Below are 23,016 nucleotides of genomic sequence, written 5' to 3'. Positions count from 1 at the left end.
AGCCCTATTTGAGTAATGTTCACTAAGTAAAGAAAAAAAAAATATTCGTAAGAACTCTTAAGTATTCATTTACAATGTAGGAAAAAATACAACAACCAGTAGGCTACATATAAAGCCGTAATGCTGAATTAATGTAAATTTCCCCCTTCATTTTCACCAACATTGTTTTAGTGCATTAGCGATTTAAAAATTATTGTTGCTTTAACATAGTCCTTTTGCTGTCTGAAATAAAAGTTAGACTCTGGAACTGTGGGCACTGTTCTCCTGTGCAGTGATACCTGCACAGCATGACGTTCAATGGCATGTGAAAGTTTGGGCACCCTCAGGCAAAATTGCTGGCTGTTACCACAAATACCAAAGACGCTTTTGTTTTTACACCTGGTCATTTAATCCGTTTTGAGTATCAGGATTATACATGCCTGGTAGGCAAGAACTTGGCTAATGGCAATAATAATAACAGCACAGCTCGCATATTAGCGTATTCTGTCCTGCACTGATTTCATCAGATTTTGGTGTGATTAACAGAGGTATTTAGTAAGGAAGTACAATGACTTATTACGTTACTTAAATAGAAATATTGGTTATCTATATCTTACTGGAGTAATTATTTTTCAGCTTTTACTCCTTAAATTTTCACACAATTCCTTACATTTTCCTGCAAAAAATAGCCTTATTATTTATTACCTATTTCATTCAGCTTGTTTTAATACATTTTATGTCACTAAGGTTGCTTTCACACCTGCTTTATTTGGTCCAGTCTTTCAGACTTTTCAGTTTGGGGTCTGAACCAAAGTATCAGGTGTGAAATGGGCCGTGAACCACAGTCCAGACAAAAGAACCAGAGTTTTGCTCCAACCAAAAGAGGTGTTGCTCTGTTTGGTTCTACTGAACAGTGATCCGGTTCTTCTGCAGTGTAAAACACTTTTCTAGATAATTTGCATTTTTATAGATCAAATACAGAAAGCTGAGTCAGTCTTTAAAGAAAGCAGAAGTAAAAAGAACTGGTGTTGTGCTTAAATCCCTCTTCCATAAGCAAAGTGCAGCTCATCACGCAGAATGTATGAACACAAACGCTTAGACTGGGAATTCATTTATTTACTTAACAGTAGATTAAGTAGATTAAAACAGACCAGGATTTTTGGCAATTGTCTGCATGACATTACACCCCTAAATCTTAAGGATTTCTATTCAAGCATTACATAAAAAACTTTCATGATTGATACGGAACATTACTGAAAATCATAATTGTAATTGTAATATAAAGTATAGAAAAATACCCAAGTAAATCTGCAACTGTCAAAATATAATGAATAAAATCATAAAATTGACTCTTTCTTGAACTTCATTTTGAAATCAATACAAATCACACAGTTAATGTCCTCCAAACTAGGGGTGGGCGATATGGCTCTAAAATAATATCACGATATTTCAGGGTATTTTTGCGATAACGATATACTTGGCGAAATAGGAAAACAGAAAAATTATTAATTAATTTCAGGAATATAGTATAAGAGTATAACAGCATAATCATTATGTGGCAAAATAAATAATATAGCATAAAATAATACAATGCAGCAAAAAAATATTGCAGAATATTTAGTGCATGCATATAAACTGCAAACTAAAACAATTATACAATAAATACACTTAAAGCTTCACAGTAAATAATAGACTACTTTTAAGACAGAACAGCCCTATTATCACGATATGGATTTTTAATACCATGATATTTCTGTGTCACGACATATTGTATACGATATAATATTGCCCACCCTTAATAAATAATATAGCATAAAATAATACAACGCAGCAAAAAATATTGCAGAATATTTAGTGCATGCATATAAATTACAAACTAAAACAATTATACAATAAATACACGATATATATATATATATATATATATATATATATATATATATATATATATATATATATATATATATATATATATTATATATATACGATATAATATTGCCCACCCCTACTCCAAACCTTTAGTTTCATTGTGTTTGTCTTGTTTTTACGTCTATTTTCAAACCTGCAGAATTTGGGTTGATTCCTGTTACTGATCTGGAATTATTAAGTGGAGTAGAGAGAAAACAGGCAGCTTCTTCAAGTGTCCTGTAGGTGATTTCAAATCCCTCAAATTTTCAGAGTGTAGTTATTTTACTGCAGAAAAAAGGATTTTGTATCGTCTACGCCTGTATATGGGACAAGGCATGTTAATAAATTAACCCTTATTTATAAACAAACAAAAAAAAAATCTGAGGAGAATATTTTACACTTATTCTGCTGTGGGGTGAAAGCATGTACAGGAAGGGGAGTCAGATTCTGACAGAGAGCTAGAATTCAGCACAACACCTAAAAGAGCAAAGCAATTCAAAGCCGAAATCTAACATAACTTAACATAACATTCTACAAACCAGTTATTAATATAAAGTATAGAGAGACTCCGCCCACATAGCTGATGATGACGACAGGATGTAGTAAAGTTCTTTAGGCCGCTCACTAAACTGCAGTGTGAAACCAGACAAAAAAAACCAGATCAAAAATTGTATGTCGTCGCTGTCCAATGAAAAACACTTATCTCCATTTTTGTAGATTTTTAGTTTGCTACATAATTTAAACAGACAAACTGTCCCTTACACTGTGCCAAAATTTCTCTTCAAAATGACCTGAAATAAACTCTTTTTACATTGACTTCCATTGAAAGTTTACCAGGGTTTTTTTTTTTTATTCTCTCCTGTAAAGTTGCTGTTTTGCAGAAAAGTGTTATTCATTGGACAGTGACGATATACAACGTAACAAAGACCTGAACTCTGGTTCGAACTTTCAGGTGTTGAAAACGACCTTAATTTCAATTGAAGGATCAATTAAATTAGATTTTTGATTCTTTAAGAAACGACTCTTTTGATGTGATTCACTTCTCGCTGTTCATTTGTCTGGCTTTCAGGACTGCTGTGTGTGAGCAGGTGGAGAAGTGTGTGTAGGTGTGTGTGTAGGTGTGTGTGTGCTTGACTCTGTAGTAAAGCTGAGGGTGAACCAGTTGGGTTGTTTTTGCATGTGATCAGTTATTATTGCATAATCAGAATCCACAGCTGAATCAGCAGCCTGTGCACACTTCTGCATATTCTCACAACTGTGTGTGTGTGTGAGTGAGTGAGAGAGGGGGAGAGAGAGAGAGAGAGAGAGAGAGACACGTGTGGAGGCACATAAGTCTTTGTGATGGTCTTGTTAGAGATGACAGGCCTTCACTGCTCTTCTCGGCAGCTACGGAACCGGCTGTCCCCGCTGCACATATAGACACACGGTGCCTTTGTCTTGCAGCTGGGCTGTGCAACTGTGTGTGTGTCTGTGTGAGAGTGTGTACAGATTGTGAGAGTGTGTGTGTTTGTGTGTGTGTGGGACGTTACCCAGCTGAAGAGCTTGAAAGAACCCACAGTTCCCCGGGCAGCTCTATGCCAGCCGTGCAGTCAGAGCACTCCTACAGATCCAGTGAGGAGCTCACAACAACCAGCGTTGTGCTGAGATTTAATATCCATGATATGGTTAATAATGAAGTAAGTAAGGGTTCGACTGCACCTTCTCAGTAGGGCCCCATGCTATATTTGATGTTTGTCCAGCTGTTTTACTGTGTTTTCACCATCAATGCTCACAGTGAAGTTCTCAGTCCTCAGTTCTGGCATCTCACACTTTGGACACTGTGCTATCTAGAACAACAAGGGTTCTAGCTCCAGCTGAAAACTAGAACCTCTCAGGCAAACCAGAGACATGATGAATGTTCTTATAACAAAGACAGAAATGCAGCAGCACTGCACCACTGCTAAAATCCAGACATGCAGATATACTGATATATTGACTGTAGTCAGTTAGTCAAGTCATGTCCTCTGTCTGGTATGAGCTTCTAGAGAGAAACAAGACATAGAGACATAGAGACAGGGGTTAGAGAAGTAGAATCTGAGGCAGAGGTAGACTTGGGAAGAGAGGTAGACTTGGGAAGAGAGAGAGAGAGATGGGTAGAGAAGTAGAATTTGACGCAAAGGTAGACTTGGGAAGAGACCGAGATGTAGACCTGGGGAAAGAAAGAAAGAGAGAGAGGTAATCATAGAGGCAGAGGTAAACTTTCAGAAAGTGAGGTAGACCTGGAGGCAGTAGCAGGCTTAGACTATAAAAGAGAGGTGGAAGAGGCTAAGGCATACCTTGCAAGCAGTGGTATACTTTGGGAAAGAAAGAGACAGAGGTAGACTAGGGGGCGTGATGGAATTTGAGGCAGAGGTAGACTTGGACAGAGTGAGGTAGACCTGGGAAAAGAAAGAAAGAGAGAGAGGTAATCTTAGAGGCAGGGGTAAACTTAAAAAAAGAAAATGAGGTAGACCTAAAGGCAGAAGCAGGCTTTGGGCGGGGGAGAGGCAGACAGAAACCAAGGTAGACTTGGGGGCGTGATGGAATTTGAGGCAGAGGTAGACTTGGGGGCGTGATGGAATTTGAGGCAGAGGTAGACTTGGGGGCGTGATGGAATTTGAGGCAGAGGTAGACTTGGGGGCATTATGGAATTTGAGGCAGAGGTAGACTTGGGGGCGTGATGGAATTTGAGGCAGAGGTAGACTTGGGGGAGTGATGGACTTTGAGGCAGAGGTAGACTTGGGGGAGTGACAGAATTTGAGGCAGAGGTAGACTTGGGGGCGTGATGGAATTTGAGGCAGAGGTAGACTTGAAGGAGGGATGAAATTTGAGGCAGAGGTAAATTTGGGGGAGGAGTAGAATTTGAGGAAGACTTGGGCAGAGAGAGGTAGACTTGGAGAGAGAAAGAAGGATACAGAGGTAGTCTTTGAGGCAGAGAATGACTACACCCACTACACAGTATCTTTATGGACCATAGGAGCAGTGTGACAGGAACCTGCCACAGAGCTGCTCCACAGACAGACTCAGGAGGTATTTTGTCCAGAGAGCCATCAGACTCTTTAACTACTCCCAGCAGAGCCGAAAGCGTTAGAAGGACAGATGAGGAGCTAGTCTTATGTTTTTTTTTCTTTTCTCTCAGATATAGAGAGGTTGACTTTGAGGCAGATCTTGCAAACAGTGGTAGACTTTGGGGAAAGAAAGAGACAGAGGTAGATTTAGAGGAGCGGTGGAATTTAAGGCAGAGGTAGACACGATATTTTAGTATCACGATATTTCAGGGTATTTTTGCGATAACGATATACTTGGCGATATAGGAAAACTAAAATTATTAATTCATTTCAGGAATAAAGTATAATAGTATTTCAGAATAATCATAATGTGGCAAAATAAATAATATAGCATAAAATAATATAATGCAGCAAATAATATTGCAGAATATTTAGTGCATGCATATAAACTGCAGACTAAAACAATTATACAATAAATACACCTAAAGCTTCACAGTAAATAATAGACTACTTTTAAGACAGAACAGCCCTATTATCACGATATGGATTTTTAATATCATGATATTTCTGTGTCACGATATATTGTATACGATATAATATTGCCCACCCCTAGTGTGTAAAACCAGGCTGTACTCTAAAATGTGAAGATAGTAGTTTAAAAGAGAGCGAGAGAGAGTAAGAGAAAGAGAAAGAGAGCTTCTCTTAAACTTATTTGATGTTCAGTGGAATAGTTTCATGCTATCATTTAGCCTTAAGAGGAGGTGTGTGTGATCATTAGAGTGTGTTCTGTGTGCTGATCTCTGTCACTCTAGTCTCCTATTGTTCTTCTGTCAGCAAGATGCTGGAAATGAGTAATCGTGTGTGTGTGTGTGTGTGTGTGTGTGTGTGTGTGTGTGTGTAATCAAGGTGAACTTGTTTGATCTAATGACCTTTTGCCTCTCGCACTCTCTTTCTCACACACAGAAAGAGAGAGACAGAGAGAGACTGTAACTGTACCTTACTATAAGAGTAGGCTAATACCACATACAGTACCAGGCAAAAGTTTGGACGCACCTTCTCGTACAGTGTCTTTCCAGAGAAAAGAGTTCTTCCACTGCTCCACAGATCAATTTTGGGGGCTTTAAACCCCTCTTTCTCACGCCTGTTTATCTTCTCTTTTTGACTATATATATATATCGCCATATTAAACAATGCAGGGCCCATGACGTCACCAGGTAAATAAGAGCATTTTTCTGGGATTAAAAGCGTGAATTCAGCTGTAACTGGAAATAAATGCGTTTACAAGCACGTGCCCAGCCATGTGGATGGAGGCCATGCAGTTTCCTTGTGTTTACTCCCCTTGCGCTTCTCGAGCAGGCAGCAGCAGCCTGTCACTTACACAGACACAGAGACAGCGCTGTGTATCTCCTTCTTGTCTCAAGAATCAGAACATTGCAACTTGATGTGTTTGATCGATTAAATTGTCTTAAGTGACATTGCACGCCCATCGCGATGACTATGCTTAAATGATATATTGTGCAGCCCTGATCTACATTAGACAAACAGTATGTGCATTTTAACATAGCCTAATGCATTTATTAGAAGGTTTTCCACAAATATTTGGACATATGGTGCATCAGGATGGTGTGTGAGGCATAAACTCAAGTGGCAGGGGTGTGCCTGTCACTCTTGCACTTGAATCTCGTGAATTCGTGCCTTCTGTAATAGTTGCACAAGATGCTAAATAAATTGATCCAAAAGCTTCCAGACACACACACTTGACCTCGCGTCTTACACTCCCTCGCCTTTTCACAGGAATGACAAATATCCCTTCAGCGATGTGGTGAGGCTGGGCCCTCAGTTCAGCAGATCACAGAGACCAAATGAAAGAGAGTGTGAGCGAAAGAACGGCGGAAAAACAAACCGCAAACAAAGAAAGAGTGCAGCCTGTAGCCGCAGTAAACACAGGCATGTAGAAATAGTCCAAATCAAAGAGCGTTAAAGACAGAAATGGCCATGAGTGCACGAGTTCGTGTGCATGTGCGCGAGTGTTTTCGTGCACTCGCGCCCCCTTTTTCACTCTTTCACTCTTTCGCTCTTTCCTCTCACTCATCTGCCTCATCTGCGCTGTTCTCGCTCGGTTCACTGCCCCCTTTGCCCATCAGAACCAAACAAAAAAACTGAACAGATTGATGGATGAGTTTGTGTCTGTGAGCCCAGTCTCTGCTGTCTAATGATGGTCATTATGAAGCTGAAATTTTGGGGTCGGTGAAGGTCAGTGCATTTGGCAGCACTTCCACCATTCACAGACCCAGAATCATGCCGGACCTCAATGGGACATCATGACCTGGACAGAAACGGCTCATTGTTCTGGACTCAGAACTGAACCAATTAGAGGAATACCAAACCATTGATCTCAGGTGTTTCTGAATCACTTCCGTGTCCACAGGTGTATAATAATAAAAGCAGCAGCTAGTCATGCTGCAGATTGATTGTACAAACATTAGTGAAAGAATGGGTCTCTGTCCGGAGCTCAGTGAGCACCATGATATGCATGATGCAGCACTTGTGCAACAAGTCCAATCGTGAAATTTCACTACTCACTACTAAATATTCCACAGCCAACTGTCAGTGATATTATTATTATTATTATAACACAGTGGAAGAGACTAAGAATGACAGCGACTCTGTGCTCTGTCAGTGTAAAATAACAGAGCGGGGTCAGCGGATGCTGAGGAGCATAGTGCACATAGTTCACCAACTTTCTGCAGCAGAGTCACTACAGAATCACTACACACCTCCAAACTTCATGTAGCTTCAGAGTTCATCACTACACACCTCCAAACTTCATGTAGCTTCAGAGTTCATCACTACACACCTCCAAACTTCATGTAGCTTCAGAGTTCATCACTACACACCTCCAAACTTCATGTAGCTTCAGAGTTCATCACTACTACACACCTCCAAACTTCATGTAGCTTCAGAGTTCATCACTACACACACCTCCAAACTTCATGTAGCTTCAGAGTTCATCACTACTACACACCTCCAAACTTCATGTAGCTTCAGAGTTCATCACTACTACACACCTCCAAACTTCATGTAGCTTCAGAGTTCATCACTACACACACCTCCAAACTTCATGTAGCTTCAGAGTTCATCACTACACACACCTCCAAACTTCATGTAGCTTCAGAGTTCATCACTACACACCTCCAAACTTCATGTAGCTTCAGATTAGATCAGATCCAAGCCTTTAATGAGTAACACCACAGTGATTGTGCCAAACAAAAATTGAGGTAAAACCCTTAGGAGGAACCAAGTCTTTTTATGCCATACAACTCCGTCCACCGTCCGGAGGAGTTAGCTGAGCATGCTACAATAATTAGTAATACTAGGCCCCTCCTCCAGTGGAATCCAGGACTCATTTAAATGCTTGGTGTGAACGACTGTGTGTTTTAGATGCTAATATTAATACCAGGTGTAAATGGGGCAACAGTGTTATAATCCCATACCAAAATATCTGCATTTCAGTATCTGCATGTTATATCCACTTCCATATTTGTAGACACACCCCTTCTATTTCCAGCATTCAGCTGCTTTCTGTGAAGTTGCACCCATCGATGACACGGATGTGTAAATGCACAAACACTCCAAACACAGCTTGTGTAATCCCTGTAGAAAAGAACTGCCAATAGAATAAGACCATCTGAAGCAAATACACATGAATCTGTTTGGTACCATACGATCTAATGCCAGGTGTGGGTTCTAGAGAGGGGTATAATGCCCACCGGTATTGAGCTGTGGAGCAGTGGAACTGTGCTTTCTCCACTGTAAGCCTGGATAAATTGAATTTACTCAAAAAACAGAGGAAACCACTTGCTGTAAAGAAAAATGTATTTAGCAATTATAAAAACTAACCATAATTTAGCATAATTTAAAACATCAACTAAAAGGAAAGTTGATTTCCTTTTTTTTTTTGTACCAATTCATTTGTTCAACAGTTCTTACTTAGTATCTTGAGTTCCAAGTAAATAAATACACTTTTTTTGTATTTAGTTTTCTCTTTGATTTCATTTAAGTGAAATTCAAATTACTTTTTTTTAAATGTGATAGAGTAAACATTATAGAGCAAACACAGCTAAAATAGAGTTACTGTAGCAGCTCAGAAAATGGTGCTTGCTCTTACAGCCTACAACAAAGAAGCCAGACACTCAATCATAACATATGAACTAAAAGTTTACCTAAGGTCGTCTGAGGGGAATGACTACACACTGATGGTGTTAGAATGTTAGAAACTAGGGGAAACACTCAGTATGCAAATAGATTGTGCCAGAAGCCAATGGAAAATAAGCTTAGAATGGAAATAGACTAAAATCAAATTATAAATTGATTCAACTCGAAGATCTCTGTTTGAATGTATATGTAGCCACAGATGTTCACCTAATTAAAAATAGTTGAGTAAGTGAGTGTTTGGAAATATCAAATTTTACATAAAACAGATTAAATTTTTTTGAGTTCAAGCTAATTGCGGATTTACAGTGTGGAATGATGGAGCTCCTTCCAATAATTTTTGATTGGGATGAGTTGTGGAGTTAGAGAATAGGTGGGATATTGCTCCGAAATCTAGTTTAAAAAAAAGAATGTCTTGTATGAACAGGTTCTGAGTTTCACTTGTTTTTTTTAGGAGAAACGTTAAATCAGCAGGTGGAACAAACTACCTTCCACTACCAGATCAGGAGAATCTCTCGCTATCTTTAAGAGACTCCTGAAGACAGAGCTCTTCAAAGAGCACTTACTCTCCTAACACCTCTAACTAACTACCTTCTACTACCAGATCAGGAGAATCTCTCCCTATCTTTAATAAACTCCTGAAGACAGAGCTCTTCAAAGAGCACTTACTCTCCTAACACCTCTAACACACAAACTACTTCTAACCCCATTTCCTTCTTCCCCTCCTTCACTCCTCTATCCTATTATTCCCCTTCGACCTCCTTTAAGCCCTATCTAAAAATGGGTTATCTAAATTCCTATTACTTTGTACTTCATTATTGTAAGTCGCTTTGGACAAAAGCGTCTGCCAAATGAAATGTAATGTAATGTAATGTAATGTCCCAGAGTTCGTCTATATATTGTAGGTGTTGAGGATGAGTCAGAGGATTTCAGAGCTAAGAAGTTGAAAATACTGCAGTAAATTTAGAATTTTTGATGAGCAAACTCAAAAATTACACCGTGACCTGTACCAAACTTCTAGTTAATTAAATACCACTCCTACACACAGTGTTGCAAACTGAACAGAAATTTGACGGTGCTAAACTCGCTGACGCGAATCTCACCCCCACGTATTTGAAATTATGATCATTTTGAAAGTACATTGTCTATATTACAGGTGACATCAGTTTAAGGATGACTTACATAAAACTCTCCCACTCCAGTGATGGCATTTATAAAAAAAAAAAATGTGTCTGTTTGGGTATTTAGCTAAAATTGCAATGTTTATCGTAAGAGATTGCATAGAGGCTAAATTTTCTAACATTCGTCTGCAGATTGATGGAACCTTCCACAGGTTAGGTGGCTTAGTCATATAATTGACCCCTAATGATTTGAAACTTTCTCTTGGTGCCTGTAATTGACCCTTTTCATGCTGTAAAACGCTGGTTTATGCTTCTGCATTGTGTCAACGCTTTTGACTGCAGCCTAGCCTGTGCGAGTGACCTAACACGAAACTCTGTGAACCAATCACAGCTGCTACTGCCGTGTTTCGCGACTCATAGCTTGATTTAGGGGAAGGTGTGCATAAGGCTACGGTGTAGGTAGTGCTTGGCAATTTTCACAATTTATTTGCTTAATCTAAATTACAGTTTTAATGGGATTTTCAAAAAAGTGTAACTAGAGCTGCAAGGATTAGTCAATATAATCGATTAATTTAATTATTCAACTACAAATTTCATTGTCGACTAATCGTTAATTTGTAACCGTACAAATGATGTGGGACAGAAGTGCAATGAGTAACTGGCTCACTCACACAGTTTACACTCAACTTAGTCTGTGTCTCCAAAAGTACCCCTAACACAACTTGTTTAAACAACGTGTTTAAACAACATCCAGTCATTTAAATGCCTTTTAAATATCATGATCAGCTGTTTTAAACGTTTTAGAGATGAAGGACATGGCAGAAATTTCATCAGATTAGTCGACTACTAAAATAATCATTAGTTGCAGCCATATTTTACACAGACTTTTTAGCCTTTTAATCTGAAATATCTGAAAACGCTCCTCATTTCTGAAGTGTTTATCCGACTACCGGTTACCGACGCCTCCCACAGACTAACCAACGCATATTTTCTAAACATTCCTCTCAGTCTGATAACAGAGCTCGTACCAGGAAAAGTTTCAGCACTGATCCAGCACTTTCGACACAAACACCTGATGGAATAAAGCATATATTTAGCTAGAAATACATCCTACCGTTTCTAAAAACTGCAGCGTGTGGATTTGTCATTATTTGTGCAAAACAATAATAATATCTCCTTCTTCAAAGTTTTTCTGTGACTCGATTAGTGTATTATTTCTCAATTTTTTAAGTATAATCCAGCATCCATCAGTGTGTGAGTTTGGAACGCATGGGCCTTTTAACAATGTGTTGAATCACTTAATGAGTCGACTCGACCCAAAGCATCTGAGCAATAAATCGATTATAGTCGGAAATGTGAAAAAATTTAAGATTTTTTTTTTTAGCTCATAATCGCCCAGCACTAGGTGTAGGCTATGGCATAGGTTTGGTGCACAATGGCAAAGAAAATTGGTAGTATCAACTCCAGTTAGTCTGCCTGGAAATGTAGATTGATTTATAGAATAACGTACTCTGACATGCTATATAGTTTCATGCTGTGACTATAATCATGTCCCATTTTGTGGACCATATATTGTCCCGGAAATTATTGCGATACACGATATTTTTGTTATTTTAAGACTATTAAATGCCACTCACATAATGATAACAGAAAAGCATAAAAAAAACAAACATACAAAATGGATTATACACTTTTTAAAGACAACAAAACTTAAATTAATCATTTATTATCATTAGTTTGATAATGTTGTGCTTATTTCTTCACCTAATTTAGTCTACACTGTGTGTATGGACTTTAGTTATTGAGTTATTGAAGCATTACTGTTATATATGTGAACAAACATACAAATAAACACAATAGAATTAATAGAAAAATGATTGAGGTCGTGTTAATTTATTGTACAATAAATCGATATTGCAATTATTGTGACAGGCCTAGCAGGAGGTCAAGGAGGTGGTCTCGGTCAGGTCCCAAACATACAGACCCAACCTCGATCCAGCCCAACTATCAAATATGCTCTTCGGGTTTTAGCTAACCAGCTGTTTGAGGTGCAGTTGAACCTGATTTATTACCCAGATAATTACCACAGCTATGAGCTGCTGCTGCTCCATGCTAGGCTCGTCCAGTGCTGCGTTCAGTGTTGAAGCAACTATACATGCTGGTCTAGAACATAGAACCTTCCTCGTCCTCATAAGTCAGGGGACGCTACAAACGTGACCCATTTCCTCCATTTCCATTTTCTTCTCACACAGGTTTAGTGTAGATGCTTTATCTTGTTCGTTAGCATTAGCTATCACCTGTAGCCTGTTCTGTTTTCTCAGCACCTCTCAGCTTGTTATCTCTGTTTGCAAAACAGTTCATGCAAACTCTCAGACGACTGTATCTCCAGGACGTGTTGTACCGCTGCACTGGATTTGGCCTCTTTGCACAAGGATAAGTGCATTTCTAACGCAAGCCGTTCATTCAGCCGTTTGCTGAATCAGATATCTGAATGTGTGACCAGACAGGAAATGGTACTTACATCATGTGTGGTGTTCACTATGAATCAGTAGAAATCACCTCAGTAGAAACTACAGGTAGCATATAATCAAGTATCAAATAGATTAAAGAGATTTAGGATCCCACACAGCTTTTTAGCTTTAAAAGGACACAATGTACAGATTTGGATTTGACCTTTTATTGGCACTAGGGGTGGGAGATATGGCCCTAAAATAATATTACAATATTTTTGGTGATATGACAAAACAAATGACAAAAAATATTTTAAGAATACACTACTGCATGAAAATGAAAATGTTATTTTATTATTGCCTAAGAAGATATGGAACACCCCTAAATGAGATATTGAAAAAATACAAAAATTGGATCTGATTTGTAACAGAAGTCAATGATCCAGAATGTCATGAGACTAATAATGCACTCCAAATATCTTCATATATCCAGGAATAAAGTGAAATAAATGATACTGGACAGATATAATCTGTCTCTAGTAGATATATAATGGAAAATTAGATTTTTTCTTTTGTTAAAAACAGCAAAAAAATAAGTAGTACCCAGATGTTATAATTAGGTGTGGGTAATATGGCACCATATTTCAGGGTATAATATCTTTCACCATATTTAAAAATGTTGGCGATATAATTGCAAATGATACGATATGGCACCCCCATAGTTGGCACTCTTGGGGAAAACTGGTCAATTTAAGCTAAAAATGACAATAATCTAATAGTAATTTTATGTGTAATAAGTTTAGGACAGTAATCTTGCTTTGATTCAGTTTCTATTTTATTTACATTTGAATTTGGTCTTAACTTGGTCTCGCTTTCATTTGGACCTGTCTTTAATTTAGTTTTTATTTCACATAGGCACTACCTTGCACCCTGCACAAGGCGCGTCACAGTGCTCAATTGCTATCTTACACCCCGGCTCTTTTTTCTTTTTTTTTCCCCACATCTTCCATCTGGTCTGGAAATTAGGTGTATTCACATAAATTTTTGGCATATTGCTATCTTGGCAGTAGAAAACACAGCTGCACCACTGACTGATTAAAAGCCTGAGCATAACACAGGCGCGCCACACACGCTCACCACACAGCAGTGCACAAACCCTACTTTTACATCAACACCAAACAGACTATAAAATAAAATTACATTTCTATTTCCGTAAATAAGCTGCTTGCACACGTTCACAGCAAAAAAGAGCAGGTCAGTTTCCTCAGCTGAGAAGTGTTGGACATGACCAGGTAGCTGCACCGTTAAAATAGCAATCCACCAAAGTCAGAGTGCACCTGGCTCTTGAACAAAATAGCAAGGGAAATGTTGATTGGTTTATTAAATAGCAGAAACTTACTCAGATACTGAGATAAATGGTGCTAATGGTTTTTCTTAGGTGCTTAAGACATGCTTGGTACTGTACACTAATGCCAGGTGTAAACGTGGCCTAAAGTTCAGTTGGCTAGCTGGCTTTACCAGACATAGAGGTCATATAAATAGATTTAATGCGGAGAAATTAATGCTGAAAGTGAACTTTAATTTGTGGATGGTGGTAAAGATAATAAAGCTTCTGTTTGTGATGACTGTAGAGAACTGGCTCTCCAGATGTTTCCTTATTGGTCAGTTGTGTAAGCTTAATGCTGGAAGGGTTTTTATGCAGAAACATCTCTGAGATACGACACGTTTATAAGTTGGTTGATGTCTTTTGAATGAGGAGGTCAAAGGTGTTCTTCTGAGAAACAGTTTTACTGTTCCAGTCGACAGACAGGAATGTGACTGTGTTACAGTTCCAGATCAGAGGTGTAAAATCTACTGTTAAAGCTGGCACCAGCCCTTAGTTACTGGAAGCTAAAGGTTTTGGAGTTTAAAGCTGTGACCTTGTTTTCCTTTCCCAGCTGGTTTAAAGAGAGGGAAATATATGGAAAATAAAAAGAGCAGCAAATCTGCAGGTGAAAGTTTGGAAACAGTGTCTAAATTGATCAGTCATTCTGTCAGTCAGTCAGTCAGTCATCCGTTAGCCACTTGCTTACCTAGTCCCGCTTTCAGTCAGTTAGACACTCAGTTGGTCGCATGTTGAGTTTCTGACCGAGTCTGACTGGCCAGTTGAGTACCTAACTGAGTGACTGACCAATTGAGTGAGTTACTCCAATTTAGGCCAATTATGAGAATTAATGACTGAGTATTTGACTGATTAATGCAGTGTCCAGCTAAGTGATACACTGATTGACCAATCACTTTAGTCAGTCAGTCACCCAGGCAATTACTTAATCAGTTAGTTAGATACTTAGTTGGTCAGATAGGTATTCAGTCAGTCGCTCAATTGGTCAGTTGGTCAATTTGCAAGTAATAGTGCACTGTAGTGCACTGAGGACACCCGGTCCTCCTCACACACTGTACCTTCACTATTTTGTCTTCTCTGTTCCTCAAGTTCCTCACCCCATTCACATGTCCCGTAGAGTGATCTGAATGTTGACAGTAAAGTCTTTATTAGTGGACTTTATTTTAGTGTATCTGGCAGATCAGAACATATCACCTCACACACCTGTGTGTGTGTGTGTCTGTGTGTGTGTGTCCCTTTCCTACCTGGTGTAAATCTGGTTGATACATTAAACAATGGGCTGTTGGAATCATCTGTTCTGATCTCTCTCTCTCTCTCTCTCTCTCTCTCTCTCTCTGTCTCTCTCTCTCTCTCACACACACACACACACACACCTGACTGTCTCTTGCACTCAAGTACTCACTCTTTCTCTTGTTTCATGGGATTGCTCTCTTGTTCTTTCTATCTAATACAGTGTCTGTCTGTCTGTCTGTCTGTGTCCATGTTATGAGGCTGGTGTAGGTGGACAGAGAAGTGTGTGTGTGTGTGTGTTCACGTGGGTGTGTGATTGTGTTTCAGTCATGTGCAAGCTTGTCATCTTCCTCTTCTGCTGCATTTAATAGCAAATTAGTGCAAAAACCAACACACACACACATTCTCTGTATTCTCACACAGTGTGTGTTTGTTAATTACCTAAATAAATCTGTGTCCGCAATGAAATGTAGGAATTAAAATAAGACTCTTGGTACACTGATACCCATCTCTTTTGGTTGGTCAAGCAACCAGTCGGTCAGTCAGGTACTCAGTTAGTTAGTCGGTCAGTTAGTTAGTTGGTCAGTCACACAGCCGATTAATTACTCTATCACAGCTAAGCAGTCATTTATTCAGTTACGGTTAATCAGTCTCTCAACTGGTCAGTCATCCAATCACACAGTTGATTAATCGCTATCGTAGTTAATCGCTCTGTCACTTAGTTAGTAAATCAGTGTATCTCAATCTCTCTCTCTCTCTCTTTCTCTCTTTCTCTCTCTCTCTCACATACACATACACACACACACACACACACACAAAAAAAAGTGAATATGTACAGTATTGGTGAGTCTTCCATAGTGGACACATTGTTTTTTTTTTGTGTTCTTTCTTTCCCTCTCCTCACTTGCTCACCTACTGTCACTCTCTTTTTCTCTCGCTTGCTCTTTCTCTTGCTTACTCTGTCTCTCTTTCTCTTTCTCATTCTCTCCATCTTACTTTATTTCTTTCTCTTTTTCTCTTTAGCTTACTGTCTCTACTGCTCACTTGCTTACTTACTGTCTTGCTTACTTACACTTTCTCTCTTTCTCTTTCTCTCTCGCTTTCTCACTCACACTCTTTTGTACTTTTGTACTCTTTTGTCCATTCACTCACACACACTAATTACAAATTCACTTTCTTTTCCTTTCCTACTTGTTTTTTTTACTCTTACTTGCTTCCTCTCTTTTGCTCTTGCTTGCTTTTCATGCTCTCTGTTTTGAACTTTCTCGTTTACTTACTCACTTTTTTCTTGCTTTTTATTGAGCTAAGCTGTTCATTTTCTGTTTCTTTTTCTCTCAGCTGTGTTTGTGTGTTTAACTCATGTCTCTGACACTTGTCCTTTTCTTCCCACTCACCCTTTTCTCCCTCTCTCTCTCTCTCTCTTTCTCTCCTCACTGCTGACCGCAGCTCCACTCTTTTCTCGCTTTCAGTTCTTTACTCGTTGCCTCCTGTGGGGCTGCTGTTGAATAGATTGAAATGGATATCGCTCCTTCTCTCTCTCTCTCTCTCTCTCTCTCTCTCTCTCTCTCTCTCTCTCTCTCTCTCTTCTCTCACTCACACACACACACACACACACACACAGAAAGACGTTAAATGTGAGGCCTTAATGGCACTGTCACTAAGTTTAGGCCTTAAAGCGAGAGTTTAGTCAATCAATCAAATCTACACTGTTTAGCTCCTCACTGTAAACCTACACTCTGTACAATAACAGGGTTTCATACAGCACCCAGAGCCCATTACAATAATAAAACATGCCCGTTAGATCAAATACTAATATATTCTGATTGTATTTGCATGATTTTTATGTTAATGAACTACTCTCCCACCCACACTTTCCTTACATACACACGTACACATTGCTATGGTCCTGTAGCCAACTGTAGCCTACTTTAAGCCCAATAGATGATTGTAGAGAAGGTGTGGCTAAAACTGAAAACTTAAATAGATTAAATAGATACAGGGTAATAAAGTTTGTAAAACATTGGTGGCATCACTGACACCAATTTACTTAATCTTGTAACATCAGTTACAGTTTACCCCATTGTGAGGGCACCAAAAGTACGCTTGATTTCTGGGCACTTTTACCTGCAGGAGAGCTAAATACAGCACTGCATCCCAACAGAGAACGTTACTAACAGAGAACAATTTTCAAGGAGAGTTCTAAAAATGTGTGAAATAATAATGAATTGCATCACACCATTATTAAAATGCTTCTCCTTTAACGTTCCCAGCTAGATGAATACTAACATTATGGAAAAAGTTAAAAGTAACATTCCCAAAACTAAAAAAATAAAATGTTAACGCTTAAAATTATTAAATATAAACATTCTAAGAACATCCAGAAAACTTGACCGACTGACTCACCGACTGACTGACCGAATCACTTTTTCCCCACAGGAAGGGCAGCCAATAGGGCACTTAAGGTCACGGAGGTACTAGGGCATGGGTGGTTGCCCATTTTCCTGCTCTGATTCTGTTGGATCTTCTTTCTTTCAAACAAGAAAAAAAACAGTGTTTCTGGTTTACAGTTTGTCACATGCACGAGAACTGACCCTCATCATTCAACTAGACAAATATAGTTTAACATTCCAGCGCATTTTCTAAGGTTTTTTTAACTCTGAGTAAATCTGCTAACCAGCTAATTAGTAGGTCTTTTTCTCTTTATTTCACTTCTATTATACTCATTTACACACAAACACAAACACACACACACACACACCGGATTCCTTTGGGTGTAGGTGTTATCGGGACATGTTGTCCCGGAGGCCTAATAGCCTTGTCCTTCTTTCACTGATCGCTGTCCTTTAGAGCTGCCAGCACCTGCTGAGGTGTGTGAGTGAGCGAGAGAGTGCATGTGAGCGGAGGAGAGACAAAGGATGGAAAATTCTTTGCATGAGATTAAATCTGTGTGTCCTGCACTGTGTGTGTGTGTGTGTGTGTGTGTGTGAAAGAGTGTGTGAGAGAGAAAGAAAAGGGGAAGAAATGCTTTGCATGAATGGGTGAGTTGTGAATCAAGTGGCTCTTGTTCGTTGTTCTCAGTTGGAGTGCCAAACGATGACATTTGGAACCACAGAAGCACGTGAGGCTGTTTGACTGTGTGTACAGTATGATGGATGGATGGGTGGATAGAGGGAAGAATGAATGGATGGATAGACAGATAAATGTATGTATTGATAGAGGGACAATCAGAGAGATGATTGGCTAGAAGGACAGTTACAGATACAGATACGAGGTATGGATTAATGGTTTGATAGACAGACTGGTGGAAGGGGAAGTGAATGAATGGGTGGATGGATAGACAGATGGATAAATGGCTAGCTAGATGGATGGATGGTTAGATGTATGTTGTATTGATAGATGGACAGACAGACGGATGGTTGGCTAGAACGACAGATATGAGGTATGGATTGATAGTTTGATAGACAGGTGGATGGGGAAGTGATTGGATAGGTGGATGGATGGACAGATGGACAGATGGCTAGCTAGATGGATGGATGTATGGATGGATGCCTGGATGGATGGATGTATTGATAGACTCACGGATGATTGGCAAAAACGGTGAGATAGAGGTTTGGATTGATGGGTGGATGGACAGAAAGGTGCATGGGGAAGTGAGTGCATGGATGGACAGATGGATAAATGGCAAGCTGAATGCTTGAACGGATGGAAGAATAGGTGGATGTACCTATGAAACTCATTGATGTAGGGGTGGATGGGTGTATTGATGGAGGGACAGATGGATAGATGATTAGCTAAAAGGACAGATAGTGGATGGATGAAAGGGTGGATGGATGGACTGGTGGATAGATGGAGGGGTGAGTGGATTGATGGAGGGGTGGTTGAGTGGGTGGGTGGATGGATGTATTGATAGAGAGACGGATGGATTGGCTTAAAGGACAGAGAGGTATGGATTGATTGGTGGATGGAAAGACAGGTGCATTGGGAATAAATGGGTGGGTGGATGGACAGACAAATGGATAGATGGCTAGTTAAATGTATGGAAGGATGGATGGATGGATGGATGAGTAGATGAATTGTTGACTAGGTCGATGGAAGAATGAATGCATTATTATATAGTCCTGATACCTCTGTCAGACCTGTCAATCACAGCAGTGTTCTCCACCCCTGACCCTGAAGGACCGTGGTGTTTTTTCAGCTCCAGCGCCGCAGCTATGCTAATTAAACACGAGCTTCCCGAGACGCTGTGGGCGTGTGGGAGCGGGAAAGCTCTGGGACGTGTGGGACGAGGTACTTCAGGACCAGGAAGCACAGAATTATAGTAATGAAGGTGTTCCTGATTACGGGGTTCCTGAGGAGAGAGGAAGCAGGTGATTGTCAGCTCTTGCTGTAGCCAGGAATTCCGTTCCTGTGTTTATTTGGGAAGCTGGAAATGTCGACCAGAGGATTTGTAAAAGTGCTGATTTTAAGGTTTGATGGATTACTTTACCAAATTTGACAGCTTTTACAATTTACACTAGAGTACCAGTGAAAAGTTTGGATGCACCATAAATGTTCAGTGCAGATTAATTCTAAAGACATTCAAACTATTAAGAAAAAACATATGGAATTATTTAATAAATAACGCCTGTGAAATGTGGACACAATGTGTTTTTTTTTTCTTTTTATGATTTTTTTTTACAGTGTAAATGTAATATTAAAGCTATACAGGAACACAAACTAGAATAGGCTTTATACTTTAGATTCTTCTAAATAGCACATTTATCTTTGAGGACAGATCTGCACACTCTTGGTATTTTAGTCTCAGTGTCTTCATGAGGGAGAGTCACCTGGAATAGTTTTCTCAGTGTCTTAAAGGAAGGAGTTCCTGGAGGTGCTGAACAATAGTTGCTGCTTTTCCTTCACGCTGTGAAGCTCCAGCTCATCCCAATTAAATCACCTCAAATCACCATCTCAGTTCATCAGGTTAGGTCAGGGGGTTGTGGAGCTCCAACACTTTTTTCTTTTTTTTGTTTACAACGTAATTCCATATGTGTCTCTTAATTGTTTTTATGTATTTAATATTAATTTACCATCTAGAAAATAAATTAAATAAAGAAGTAAAGAAAACCATTGAATAAGAAGCTGTGTCCAAATTTTTGAGTAGTACTGTATGAACTGTAGGCTTAGGAGGGGCTAAAAATACTTGTATAGAAAAGAACTATGGGTGTTTTGTGGCGGTCCTAAGTGCACTTTGAGATTAAAGTGGACATTAGTATATAAATAACTTTGATTATCAGTATCATTATTTGATCACCTGATCGGGCGGGGCTGCAGCGTTTATTAGTTATAGAATTTAGTGGCGTCTGCTGGTTTATTTATTAATAAATAATGAATAAAGTCCAGACATCGATATCAGGACCGTTGTACTGTACACCACACACACACACACACACATTATCTGAATGCTATGACATTCACACACAGCTTTATTGGACTCAAAGGTGACAAGCTGATGATAAAGTCTGCCTTTTCCTTCTAATATAATTATTAAGTGTGTGTGTGTGTGTGTGTGTGTGTGTGTTTGTGTGTGTGTTTGTGTGTGTGTTTGTGTGTGTGTTTGTGTGTGTGTGTGTGTGTGTGTGTGTGTGTTTGTGTGTGTGTGTGTGTGTGTGTGTTTGTGTGTGTGTGTTTGTGTGTGTGTGTTTGTGTGTGTGTGTGTGTGTGTGTGTGTGTGTTTTTACTGATCCTTGTATTAAAGGCGGTTCAGATCAAAGCCTATTATCTGTGTGGAGCAAGTAGACACATACACACACTTCTGATTCAGGGTGTGGACTTTATCACACAGCTTTATAAACCTGGCCAATGTGTGTGTTAATGTGTGTGTTAATGTGTTGTGTGCAGTGTTGGGCACGTTACTTTGAAAAAGTAATTAGTTATAGTTACTCGTTACTTCTCCAAAAAAGTAACTGAGTTACTAACGGAGTTACTCCACTATAAAAGTAATTAGTTACCAGTAAAAGTAACTATCGCGTTACTTTTTATTATTCGCCCGTCAAAAAAAGGAAATCAATTATGCATTTACTATTATTATTAGAAAAATAACAAAAAATAACAAACGAAAATAAACCCAAAATGTTGACAAAAATATAATCTAACGAATTTCAAAAAAATAAAACGAAATTCTCCACACAACCAAAGAAAATTACTAAAACTTGTAATACTGAAAAAAGCGGAAAAACGCGTCTGGGGATGAAATTTAACAAACCAAGCCACACTCAAAAGAAATATGTATATATAAAACAAAATAATGGACAAAAACAACAATTTAATGCCCGTTAAAATGGTATTAATATAACAGCTTCACCAAAAGAGAATAGAGCTTAGATCGTGCCCAAAAAATCCGACCCAGCCGGAGCCCGTGCACATTCTGCCCAAGCCCGAACCATAAACTGTCATTATGAGCCTGACCCGATCCGCCCCATAAACTGTCTGTTTTCGGGCTGATTGAATGAGCGAAATATAATCAGAACTATGTTAATTAACACTGTAACATAGAAGCATAGAACTATTATTTAATTTAAATGATTTTTAAGAACAGCTACACACAACGCTGCAAGTCAAACGCGGAGGCGTTCACGTGCGCCCAGAGCTACGTGATTACAGTTTTCATTTTTATTATAGTTTAATTTTATTTTGTTTTTATTTTTTCTGTTCATTTTAGGGTGGGCTTGCTAGCGCGAGCGCTTTACACAAGAACTAACGGACCACGAGTGCCGTGCGCTCGGCACAACAACTCCCGCTGTACAACTCCGCTGTACAACAGCGCTTATAAATAAATTAAACACAAAAATGAGGGTATTCTATCAGTAATTTCAGTTTGTTTTAGTTAGTTTTATAAACACAAAATACAGTTTGAGATAGTTATGTTTTTCCTTTTAATTACCGTTTTTATTAGATTCAGTTAACACAAATGTTTTTTCACTTTCAGTTTTCGCTATTTCGTTCGCTTTAGTGAACAATAATAATTGGTTACTTAGCAACATTGTGATTATCACACCAGAGCTTTATATAAAATAAAAATAGGAGCCTGATTTCGGGTCGGTCCTCAGGTCAGGTCGGGTTCGGGCAGAGAATCTAAGCTCTAAAATAGAAAGCAGCAGCACCACAAAAACCGGAGCAGCTAAAAAGAGCTTAACGTCCTTAATTCGGAACTTGGGTTGTCCACGGCAATCACTGAATTGATTAGAGCACGCAAATCGTCACAATTGTGCCTCACTTCACCACGCCAAACCACAGGCACAGCGGCCAGAAGCTCAAGTTCACCGGACAGAGGAGGGGTTAACCAGGGCAAAGCGAAATAAAAAAAAAAGTTCATAGAGCTGCTAAAGTAACGTGCAGTAACGGGGTGTCGGAAATGGTAACGGCGTTATAGTTACAGTCATAGTAATTAGTTAGATTACTCGTTACTGAAAAAAGTAACGGCGTTAGTAACGCCGTTAGTTTTAACGCCGTTACTCCCAACACTGGTTGTGTGTGTGTGTCGACCTTTTCCTTATAATTATTAAGTGTGTGTGTGAGTGTGTGTGAGTGTGTGTGAGTGTGTGTGAGTGTGTGTGAGTGTGTGTGAGTGTGTGTGTGTGCGTTAGTGTGTGTGTGTGTGTGTGTGCGTTAGTGTGTGTGTGTGTGTGTGTGTGTGCGTTAGTGTGTGTGTGTGTGTGTGTGTGTGCGTT

General features: G+C 39.2%; 1 protein-coding gene across 2 annotated transcripts in view; it reads left to right on the top strand.

Annotated features, from left to right (window-relative positions):
• Positions 1–23,016, top strand: part of LOC103042786 (chloride channel protein 2) — a 127,352-nt gene that overhangs the window by 872 nt on the left and 103,464 nt on the right. The window lies entirely within an intron of this gene.

This window comes from Astyanax mexicanus, chromosome 18, assembly GCF_023375975.1.
Source record: "Astyanax mexicanus isolate ESR-SI-001 chromosome 18, AstMex3_surface, whole genome shotgun sequence".
In the NCBI taxonomy this organism is placed as follows: Eukaryota; Metazoa; Chordata; class Actinopteri; order Characiformes; family Acestrorhamphidae; genus Astyanax; species Astyanax mexicanus.
The sequence above is the reverse complement of the archived record's forward strand: the minus strand, read 5'-3'. Positions and strand labels throughout refer to the sequence as shown.